This window comes from Crocodylus siamensis, chromosome 10 (assembly GCF_052110815.1).
Source record: "Crocodylus siamensis isolate JL-2025a chromosome 10, ASM5211081v1, whole genome shotgun sequence".
In the NCBI taxonomy this organism is placed as follows: domain Eukaryota; kingdom Metazoa; phylum Chordata; order Crocodylia; family Crocodylidae; genus Crocodylus; species Crocodylus siamensis.
The window spans coordinates 42,595,796-42,606,656 of NC_143404.1; the positions used below are offsets into that span (position 1 = coordinate 42,595,796).

The window sequence follows — 10,861 nt, forward strand, 5'->3', positions numbered from 1 at the left end:
TGTAGAAACCATCAGAACAGTAGTTTTTATACATCTTGTACATACCTAATACACAATATTTTTGGAAATGTACCTGGGCCAATGCGATGTTCTGTATCCTTGATGGTGTGCAGATGGCAAAGACACACCAGGTTGTACAGCCATAATCTGTGTAACTCTCTGGGAAAAGGATAACTATTCTGCTTTAGCAAAATCTGAGGCTTTTGCAACCAGTATTTTAGTAAACCTACTCACAAGATGCAGAATGCATATTTCACCTCAGACGGCCAGAGATAGAACTGTGGAAGAAATCAAACATCGCGTTGTGGTTGAATCAGAACTGACAGAGCCAGCTTTTCTTTATTTAGGGCTATACTGTGATCACAGGGAGAATTCCACACAGCAAGGGGAATCACCCTTGTCTGTTTCAAAGGAATCCTCCCCCTCCCTAAGTTTCTAAGCATTTTTATACTTAAGACAGACAAAGAGAAAAAAATATGACCTTGAAGAAACTAAAACAAACTTACTTAATTGGACATCTGTGCACAGAGTAATAATGCAGGAATTTTTTTTATCTCAAAAGATATAACTGAAATAAGCAGCATTAGCACTTCTGGTCTCTGTCTGTTTGTTTTTTTAGTCAGAGAGGCCAAAAACCTGACTAAATTCACTTTAACAGGACTGAGAGAGGGGTTATACATACTGAAGTGGGAAGATGTGGCTACTAAATGACAAGCTTTTACAAAGACAGAAAGGAATGATTATTTCTGAAATAGTGGAAGGTCATACATACGATTGTTGAATTTTGTAGAGAGGCCTTGATGGAACACAGCAATACTCTTGCCCTGTTTATCAGATTGGGTTGTTGAAAGACATTTTCCAGACCATCAGTTAAATGTTAGAGTGGCCTTGTCAGCCATCTTAAGAACCACAGATAAGACAATCATGGAAGACAATTGTTGCCAGCACAAGGTGCCCGACGGAGGCAACAATTGGGTTTGTTGCCCGGTGTGCATCGCGCCAATAAACACACTGGGGAGAGAAGTAGACAGAGTTTATTTGAGCTCAAGTAAAAGCCGCAGGGAGACTGGTCTCAAATCCTGCGCCCCTAGCCCTGCAACAGTGTATTTTTATACCCCAGTCATTTCCAGCAGTAATTTTCCACTAGTTGGCTTCCACTCCCCCCACCCCATCCACCCCCTTCCCTCCTCCCTTCTCTCTCTGAGCGGTATCCTTGCATTCCACATATAACAGTTTTAGGGAGTTTCAGCTTGCCTGCTACTCATCCTGTTTTTCCAGTATTACAGGAGGTTACAAAAAGTTCAAGGAAAGGGTTACAAAGGTTCGGGGGCGGGACCTGGCTCACCCGGGCCTAGAGCAGAGGGGCTTCATCGACACTCATGGTCTTCCATCCCTCTGAGTTACCTAGGTTTATGCCCAGTGACACCAACAACTCCCCACTTTGAGAATACTCAACAAAGTTTTGGCTGAGTTTTCTCATATTCTGAAGATAAAAGGCAATTAAGTGTTTGGGAACTGGGATCTTCAATGCAGGGGTACAGTGAAGCGCTCGGGGAGGGGGATACACAGACTTTGCGCAGGAGGGCATTACAGCATGCAAATAAGGGGAGGGTAATTAAACACAACACAACACCGGTGACCAGGAGGTGAAGGATGCCCGTTCCTAGGCCTCCGAGATTGGGCAACCAGCTCCAGAGAGAATCGAAAACAGTGGGTTCATGTTCCTGACTTTTCCACTGCTCAAAAGCCTGTTCGGCCAACAAAATGTGTTTGTTAATATCTTGGGAATTTTCTGGAATATAAGTACAACATTCGTTACCGATTAAGGCACATACTCCACCTTGAGAAGCTAAAACATAGTCTAGCGCTTGTCTATTCTGAAGGGATAACAACCGAAGTTGGTAAATCTCAGAATTAAGGCTCTTTTCAATAGCTAAGGTGTCATTAGCAAACTTTGTAAGAAACACAGAAAGTTGACGGTACAGCTTGGCTAACCGGCCCACCCCATACGACGGGAGAAGAATCATGCCAAATCTGTCTCCCTCACTAATAGGTGGCGGAGTTGCATAGAGGGATCTTTGTTGTCTTGGGCGGCCAGGTGGGAGGTGGGTTAGAACTCGAAGGGGAGGGGCAAGAAACCCTATGTAGCAACTTCCATACCAGCCATCAGGTAGCCATTTGTAGGCCGAGGTACCACAAATCCAAAAAGTTTCTCCATTTCCTGCCATCCCATTGCCTCCTTTTTGCATATCTTTTGATTGGTTTTTGTACAAGAAGAAAAATCCTTCTCCAGTATCATGCCCAGAGCTATTATAAAGTGGAATAGACACATTTTGCATGGTAGTTAAATAATATTGACAAGAGCTATTTCCAGCATACCACGTATGATTGGCCGTCCGGTTTTGGGCAATACATAATAGTCCAGGTGGAACTGAACATAACTGGATAGGTGGTGGGGTATGGGAACTATTCCAAATAGGATACCAAGAAGAGTTTGAAAGACTAAAAGGGGCTTCTTTTGTACAATTATCGGCTAGATGAGGCCAACCAGGATTGCCAGTGACATTATAAGCGGGAGAATAAGGAGAAAAATTGGAACCATTGAATTGGGTGTAATTTAAGGCTCTCTCTTCTTGACAAATATCTGACCAGTTACTAGGAATGGCTTGCCATGGGAGCCCTGCAGCATGATAAGGGATTTGAGAACATATCCAACAGTTAGATAGGTTAAACTCACGGGCAAAGGTAACCTTCAATGCTTTGTAGGTGTTTGTAACAAGGTTTGCTGTGTTCCCTCCCCACCCTGCATGTAAGGAGAATGTAGAAAAAGGTAACAGGAAAAGAAAGCCTACAGTAAAAAAGAAAAACGTTACAGTAGTTTTGAAGCTTAAACTAGAATTCATACTGTCAATTCTAAACTTTTCCCCTTTAAACAGCAACTTTAGTCCAAGGTTGTCGGTGGGCTGGACAGTCCACTGTTCCGCGGGTGGAGTAGGCACCGGTTTTAGATGAGAGTGATGAATCCAGTTCTTGTGTCCGTTGACCTTTGCCGCTGTGTGGGAAACTAGTAGGACAGTGTGAGGTCCTTTCCACTTCTCTTGGAGGGGCTCATCCTTCCAGGTACGAATGAGCACGGAATTCCCCGGCTGTAACGAGTGGACTGGAGCATCCAGTGGAAGAGGCTGCAAGTCTTTAGTGTACCTATGGAGAGAAGAAAGAACAGCAGACAGAGAGCACATATACCATGACAAAATATTACATCCTATTTCCCACTCCCCTGCCAGAACCAGCATCCCATTCATAGGCCATGCCCTTCCAAACATAATCTCAAAGGGGCTAAGCCCTAATCTTCCCTTTGGGAGGGCACGGATGCGAAGCAGAGCAAGGGGCAAAGCATCAGGCCATCGCAGAGAGGCCTCCTGGCAGATCTTTGATAGATGACGCTTGAGGGTCTGATTTGTATGTTCTACTACACCACTAACTTGTGGTCGCCATGCAGTATGGAGTTTCCAGGGGATCTGTAAGGCATCTGAGATGTTTTGGATGATCTTTGAAGTGAAATGTGTTCCGTTGTCAGATTCCATCCACTGGGGAAGTCCGAAGCGGGGAATAATCTCCTGGACGAATTTTAGAGCTACAGTTCTGGCTGTACAATTGCGACACGGAAAGGCTTCAGGCCATCCACTGAATCGATCTACTATAACGAGGAGATACTTGAACCCTTGAGTTCGGGGGAACTCAGTAAAGTCTATTTGCCAAACCAGTCCTGGGCCTGGGGTAGGTTCCAAAGTGGCTGGAGATACTGAAAGACCAGGTCGAGGGTTATTCTTTTGACAAATCAAACAGCTGGCTTGTATCTGGGAGGCCAGAGGTCGAAGTCCGGAGGTTAGAAAATATTTGTTCATTAACTGAGTGAGAGCTTCTCTTTCGGCGTGAGTAGTTTGATGTAGCCATTGCAGCACTGGCCGGGTCAGGTTCTTTGGTAGGAGGATTTTCCCGTCAGTGGAGCAGAGCCATCCCTCCTTTTCTTGGAGACCAAGCTTATCGGCTAGTTCTTTTTCTTCATATGAGTACTGGGGATCCAGGAGCTCCCCCACTGATGGAATGAGGGCATGCATATGGGTGTCAGCAGGTCTCGGCGTCCTCAGGGCGGCAGCATTTTTAGCTTCTCTGTCTGCCCGGGCGTTACGCCTGGCTACATCTTGATCCCCTTTCTGATGCGCCTTACAGCGCATTACTGCCACTGCCGAGGGAAGTTGAACAGCTTCCAGGAGTCGGAGAATCTGGGGTCCATACTTCACTGGGGAGCCTTGGGCTGTCAGCAGTCCCCTTTGTTTCCATAGGCCAGCATGGGCATGCAGTACTCCAAAAGCATACCTAGAGTCGGTATAGATGTTGAGCTGTTTCCCTTTTGACAGTTCTAGCGTCCGGGTCAGGGCCACCAGTTCAGCAAGTTGAGCAGATGTTCCGGCGGGCAAACCCTTGGCCTCAACAACATCATAGAGGGTCACAACAGCATAACCTGCCCTCCTTTGCCCTTCTACAACAATGCTACTGCCATCAGTGTACCACTCACAATCAGCATTCAGAAGTGGCTGATCCTGTAGGTCTGGACGGCTGGAGTACTGTGCATCTATGATGTCTAAACAATCATGCTCTTGTTCTTCCGTTTCAGGTAAGAGAGTAGCCGGGTTGAGGGAGGGGCAGGTTTGCAGAGTCACTTCAGGGTTCTCCAACAGCTTAGCTTGGTACCGAGCCACTCGAGCCTGGGTGAGCCAGAGACCCCCCTTTGCGTCTAGCAGAGCCTGGACCATATGAGGGGTATACACCTGCACGACTCCTCCCAGCGTTAACTTTTCAGCTTCCTCAAGTACTAGGGCAGTTGCTGCAACTGCTTGTAAAAATGCTGGCCATCCCTTGGCAACTGGATCAAGCTGTTTGGAAAAATAAGCAACGGGACGTTTCCACGCCCCCAACAATTGAGTAAGCACTCCCAGAGCCATCCCTTTTCGTTCATGCACATACAATTGGAAAGGTTTAGAAAGGTCCGGTAAACCCAGGGCGGGGGCTTCCATTAGTTTCCTTTTTAGTATTTTAAATGCCTTGTCGCCTTCTGAAGTCCAATAAAAGGGGTCATGGTCTACCCCTTTTACACAGTCATATAGTGGTTTTGCCCATAGTCCAAATTCAGGGATCCATATTCTGCAAAAACCTGCCATGCCGAGAAACGCTCTGAGCCGCTTACGGTTGCTTGGGGTGGGAACCTGACATATAGCCTCCTTTCGCTCGCTTGAAAGCTGGCGCTCCCCCTGTCTTATGTGAAATCCCAGGTATCGTACTTCGGGGAGAGCAATTTGAGCTTTATTTCGAGCCACCCGATATCCTCGAAGTCCAATAAAGTTCAGGAGGCTTACAGTGGCGTTAAGGCAAGAGATTAAATCTACAGCAGCAATTAATAAATCATCCACATATTGTAACAAGAGAACTTCATGCTCATTATTCCCCTCCTCCAAGTCTTTAGCTAAGGACTGGCTGAAAAGGGTGGGAGAGTTCTTAAATCCCTGGGCTAATACTGTCCAACAAAGTTGTTTCTTAACCCTTTTTCTGTCCTCCCATTCAAAAGAGAATATCTCCTGGGGGGCGGGTCAACTGGAATTGTAAAGAAAGCGTCTTTCAAATCAAGAACTGAGAAATGAGTATACTGCCCCCCTATGGAGGCCAGCAAGGTATACAGGTTTGGGACGAGGGGATGAATAGTTTTAACCCGTTGGTTAACCGCCCTTAGGTCCTGCACCAGTCGATATGTGCCATCAGGCTTTAGTACAGGCAAGATAGGAATGTTCCAGGCTGACTGACACTCTTGCAGTATGCCGTACTTTAGGAAACGGTCTATAGTCTTCTGCAGTCCCTCTCTGGCTTCCTTTTTGATTGGGTACTGCTTGATTCGTACCGGACCTTTTCCCGGCAGTAGTTGGATATTAATGGGGGTTTGATGTGTAGCCTTTCCAGGGACCCCCCTTGCCCACACCAAAGGGCATACCTGGTCTTCCCACTGGTTCCACTCCTGGGGAGCGTTCATGGCCGAGGGTTCAACCGTGAGGGTCATTATCCATGCATTTTCAGGGGGCAATGTGAGGTTTATTTCATCCTGGGTAAAATGCAGTGATGCACCTAATCGACAAAGCAGGTCTCGTCCTAGCAGGGGTGTTGGGCAATCTGGAAGGTAGACCAATTTGTGAGAGAGAGCCCGGTCTCCCAGAGCACATTCTGCAGCAGCATACACTGGGCACTGAGTCTTTTTTCCCGTGGCGCTCACCACGGTGAAAGAGTCCGCTACGGAAAGTTGAAGAGGTTGATTTACAGCAGTCCGTGCTGCCCCGGCGTCTACCAAAAAATCAATTTCTGAGTTCCCCACCCGCATTTTTACTCGGGGTTCCGGGGGTGGGGTGGTCCGTTTCCCTGACACCCCTACTCCTGTCCTTCCGCTGCCATTACAGGAGTACAGTCTCTCCCTTTCTCTGGGCATTCATTCTTCCAGTGTCCCTCTCGCCGGCATAAGGCACACTGGTTCCATCCCAGGCATCTTTCTTGCGGGCCAGGGCACCCACGCCCACGACCCCTTATACCTCTGCCTCTCCCACCTTCTTGTGGCCTTTCTCTGACTCCAGCCTGTACTGCTGCTACTAGCATTCTAACTTGTCTCTTCCTCTTCTTCCTTTCTGAGGGTATACACCCTGTTTGCAGTCTCCAGGATTTGTGCTACAGCCATACCCATTAAGTCTTCCTTTTTTTGTAATTTCCGCTTTATATCAGGGGCTGCGCGACTGGTAAAAATACCCTTTATAATCGCCTTCGTTGCCTGGTCGTCAGGGTCTGCACTGGTATTTTGCCGAATGGCGTCCCGGATGCGCTGTAGGAACGCAACTGGACTTTCCTTCAGCTCCTGTACTATTTTGTACGGCTTTGCCCAATTATTATGTCGGACAGCCGAGTGCCTGAGCCCATGCATAAGCAGTTCTTTGTAAGAGGTAAGACGGGTATGATCCACAGGGTTGTTAGGGTCCCATCCATCTAGGGTCTGCTAGGGGAACCATGTCTGCTGGACCCGGAACATTGACAGGATCCCTTTCATGCCTCCGCTGTGCTTCCTCCCTTGCTTTGGAAATAACTTGATTCCTCTCTACTTCAGATAATAAGGTTCGCATAAGGATATTACAATTGTCCCAATCAGGCTTGTGACTAGCTAAACATCCCTCAAAAACAGAAATAAACTTACTCGGGTTAGTTGAAAATTCTCCAGCCTGTGCCTTAAAAGCCGCCAGGTCCACCGGATTAAAAGGTACATGGGTGTATACTTGCATGGTCTGGGCTGCACGCCCATCTGCCCCAGGCCGAGCTATTACAGTTTCAGCAAGTAAAGGGTAAAATCCCACTGAGGGAGGAATCTCTGGAACTGGGGGCATCTGATCTTTATATGGTGGAGGTGTTAAAGCCGAAGGGGACGCCGACTCTGGCATTACAGTGGTTGGGGGGGAATGCTGAGACTCAACACTGACAACTACTGATCCTGTCGGAGTCAAATTACACTTCTGCAAAATATCTGTCTTATTTCGTAAAGCCATAAACAATTGCGCATACAAATGTTCATTCCACTTACCCGTCCGCTGACAAAACAGGAGTAATTGGAGCATTGTATTATAGTTAATTGACCCTTCTGGAGGCCACCTTTCCTGATCCTCCAGTTGATAGTGAGGCCATTCCACTGTACAGAACCTTTTAAGGTTATTTTTAGTCACTAGATCTGACTTAAACAGTTTCCAATTTGTCAGAATGCATTCTAAGGGTGTACACCGTGCCCTGCCAACCATACTCTGTCCCTGCCCCATACTCCAGGGAGACACTGGGCATCCCCAGGTCTTAACAGGCAATGCTCAGACTGCTGAGCTTATCCTACCTTGTCCGAGGGACCGGTTCGACACCGTCGCCCACGATCGCTTCTCCACTATTTGAGCGCATTGCACCGTTGTGCCCTCCGGGGTCGATCAAACCACATCTCTGCCGAGGCCCCTGATGAAACCACCGGTGCGCGCTGGGCGTCAGTTGTTGCTGCAAGTCGTCGACCCCAGGAGGGATCCGGGCAAGGCGAAATGTTAGCCTCGAGCCCCACGTTGGGCGCCAAAAACTGTTGCCAGCACAAGGTGCCTGAGGGAGGCAACAATTGGGTTCGTTGCCCAGTGTGCGTCGCGCCAATAAACACACTGGGGGGAGAAGTAGACAGAGTTTATTTGAGCTCAAGTAAAAGGCGCAGGGAGACTGTATGGTCTCAAATCCTGTGCCCCTAGCCCTGCAACAGTGTATTTTTATACCCTGGTCACTTCCAGCAGTAATTTTCCACTAGTTGGCTTCCACTCCCCCCCACCCCCTTCCCTCCTCCCTTCTCTCTCTGAGCGGTGTCCTTGCATTCCACAGATAACAGTTTTAGGGAGTTTCAGCTTGCCTGCTACTCATCCTGTTTTTCCAGTATTACAGGAGGTTACAAAAAGTTCAAGGAAAGGGTTACAAATGTTCGGGGGGGGCGGCCCTGGCTCGCCCGGGCCTAGAGCAGAGGGGCTTCATCGACACTCGTGGTCTTCCATCCCTCTGAGTTACCTAGGGTTATGCCCAGTGACACCAACACAATCATAGGTAGAAGGAGAAAAAGATATTTGGGTGGGCTAAGTGAGTGTGTGCAAGCACATGCACATGCGCATGCCCACCCCCACCCCCAACCAGAAGGTAAGTCTGTGGGGGGAAATGGTAGGAGGAGGGGAAAGGGTCGTGGGAGGGGTTGCAGATTAAGGGCCCAGTGATGAGGGAGGGAGCGAGACAGGGGCAGGGCAGGGGCAGGGGCGAGTAGGGCCCTGGCTGGGCCAGGTGGTGAGAAAATCGGAACCTGGGTGGCTCATCCAGGGGCACAGGAGGCTCCAGCCACTGCACACATCCCGTCAGGCGCCTGGAGGGCATGTGCTCACCCCATCTGTCATGGAGGCAGCTGCCACTACAAGCTGTTCTTTGTTCCCTGCTGCACCTGCTGCTGCCCCAAGAGTGGTGCAATGCCATGTGTGTCCCACTGCTGGGCCACCCAGTGACAGGATACACATGGCATTCCACAGCTCTCAAAGTAGCACCAGCAAGGCACAGAGGCAGAGCAGAGCCCAACCTTTAGTGGCAGTCTGCCCCCGCACTGTGCACAGATCAGGGGTCATGTGCTCCACCCTGCCCCAAGCCCCTTCCCCTTCACACAGAAAGTAGACTGAAACTTGCTTGCCATGCTGGGCAGCCACACATTGGGTCTGTGATCCTGGCTGCATATCTGTGTGTGCATGTCCCTCCCACTGCTGCATCAGTCCAGAGCCTGTAGCCAAACTGGCCTACAGCCATATCTGCTTCCCTGCATCTGGGGGAGCTGAGCCCTGGTAGCCCCCTACTTCCAATGTGTATGATGTCGGGGAAATTCGCCAGCTACTGCATAGCACCCGTACACTGAAGGGTGTGCTCATACACCGAGGAGCACTGGCCACGTCCCGTCTCTGGGCTCGTTCCTAGCCACGATCAATTAGGCAGAGAACGAGGGAGTGTCCGGTATGTGAGTTTATTGCTCTGCAAAGGGGTACTCAATGTCCAAAGACAAAGAGCTCCCCCAATATGAGTTCGATAGTACTCTTTATGTTAACAGGTCATACATATGCAAATGTAAGTATACATAGGCATAAGGCATATACACATCTTTGGGGAATTTCCACAAGTCTGGGGTCCTTCTATGTGCTGTTGCTGGGTTACAGAATGTGGAACAGAGCATGCTTAAGCCAGTTGAAGTTGGTTTGGTGGTCTCCAAACTTACTGTCAACCAAGAGGGGATTTTCAAGCTTCTGCTTTTAAAAGTTCATCTCCTGCTTCCCTTTTTTATTTATGGTTGTTTTTCTTACAATGACAACGATCATCCTCAACTATGAGGGATTGCTGTCGCTGCTGATTATACTATATTGATTGTTTTCCCTTAAGAATGGTTCTGCATAACTTGAACAGAGCTACTTACAGTAAAATGCAAAGACAAAACTGCCAACATGCCCATTTTAATTTCTGAAGGCAGAAGGCCGACTCTTAAAACTGCTTAGCAGTTGGAGGGTTCATGGCTGACAAGAAGCATATACTTCAGAATAAAATAGTCAGATACCTACTCACTACATATTTGAATAGTGCACCCGCCGGGCCTCGATCATCCGGTCCCTCGCCGCTCGGCTCTGGATCTTGATGAAGGTCTTTCGCACCGTCCCAAAGGTAATAGGACTGTGAGCTCTCACCTCGGGCAGTCTTATCCCCTCCTAATCCCGCCCGCCACGACTTTGATGATTCTACCAGTGGTGGAGGGATCCAACCGTCCGGGTTTTGGTTGTCTCAGGCCAAGGGATGATGATCTTCATGAGGCTCCAACCCCCCCTGTACCTCGCCCTCTACCCAGCCTTGACGGTGTGCTGATGTTGTCTTCCGTGGCCAACCCTCCCTATGCGAGATCTTTTCCTTGGTGTCACTTGAGCCTGAATTGTATGGCTGAGTCAAACTGGGCCCTCTAACTCCCCAGCCTGCCGTAGCCCTCCGCCTTACTTTACCTTGGCATCCCAGGCAATAAAGAAAAAGGAAAATGCACCCATCGGGCCTCGATCATACAGTCCCTCGCCACCTGGCCCTGAAATTTGATGATAACCTTTCGCTCCATCCCTCAAAGGTATGGGGCCACGGTCTCCTACCTCAGGTGGTCTTCTCCCCTCCTAATCCCGCCTGCTACGACTTTGATGATATCTCAGTGGTGGAGGGGTCTGACCAT

The 10,861-nt window shown here is 48.8% G+C and overlaps 1 long non-coding RNA gene across 1 annotated transcript; it reads right to left on the reverse strand.

Annotated features, from left to right (window-relative positions):
• Positions 1-1,199: 1,199 nt before the first annotated feature.
• Positions 1,200-10,853, reverse strand: LOC149856514 (uncharacterized). The gene is made up of 3 exons (XR_016438356.1): positions 10,218-10,853; positions 7,955-8,258; positions 1,200-3,201 (listed from the first exon to the last, which is right to left on the reverse strand). It is a non-coding gene; the product is annotated as an uncharacterized LOC149856514 (long non-coding RNA).
• Between the last annotated feature and the right edge of the window lie 8 nt (positions 10,854-10,861).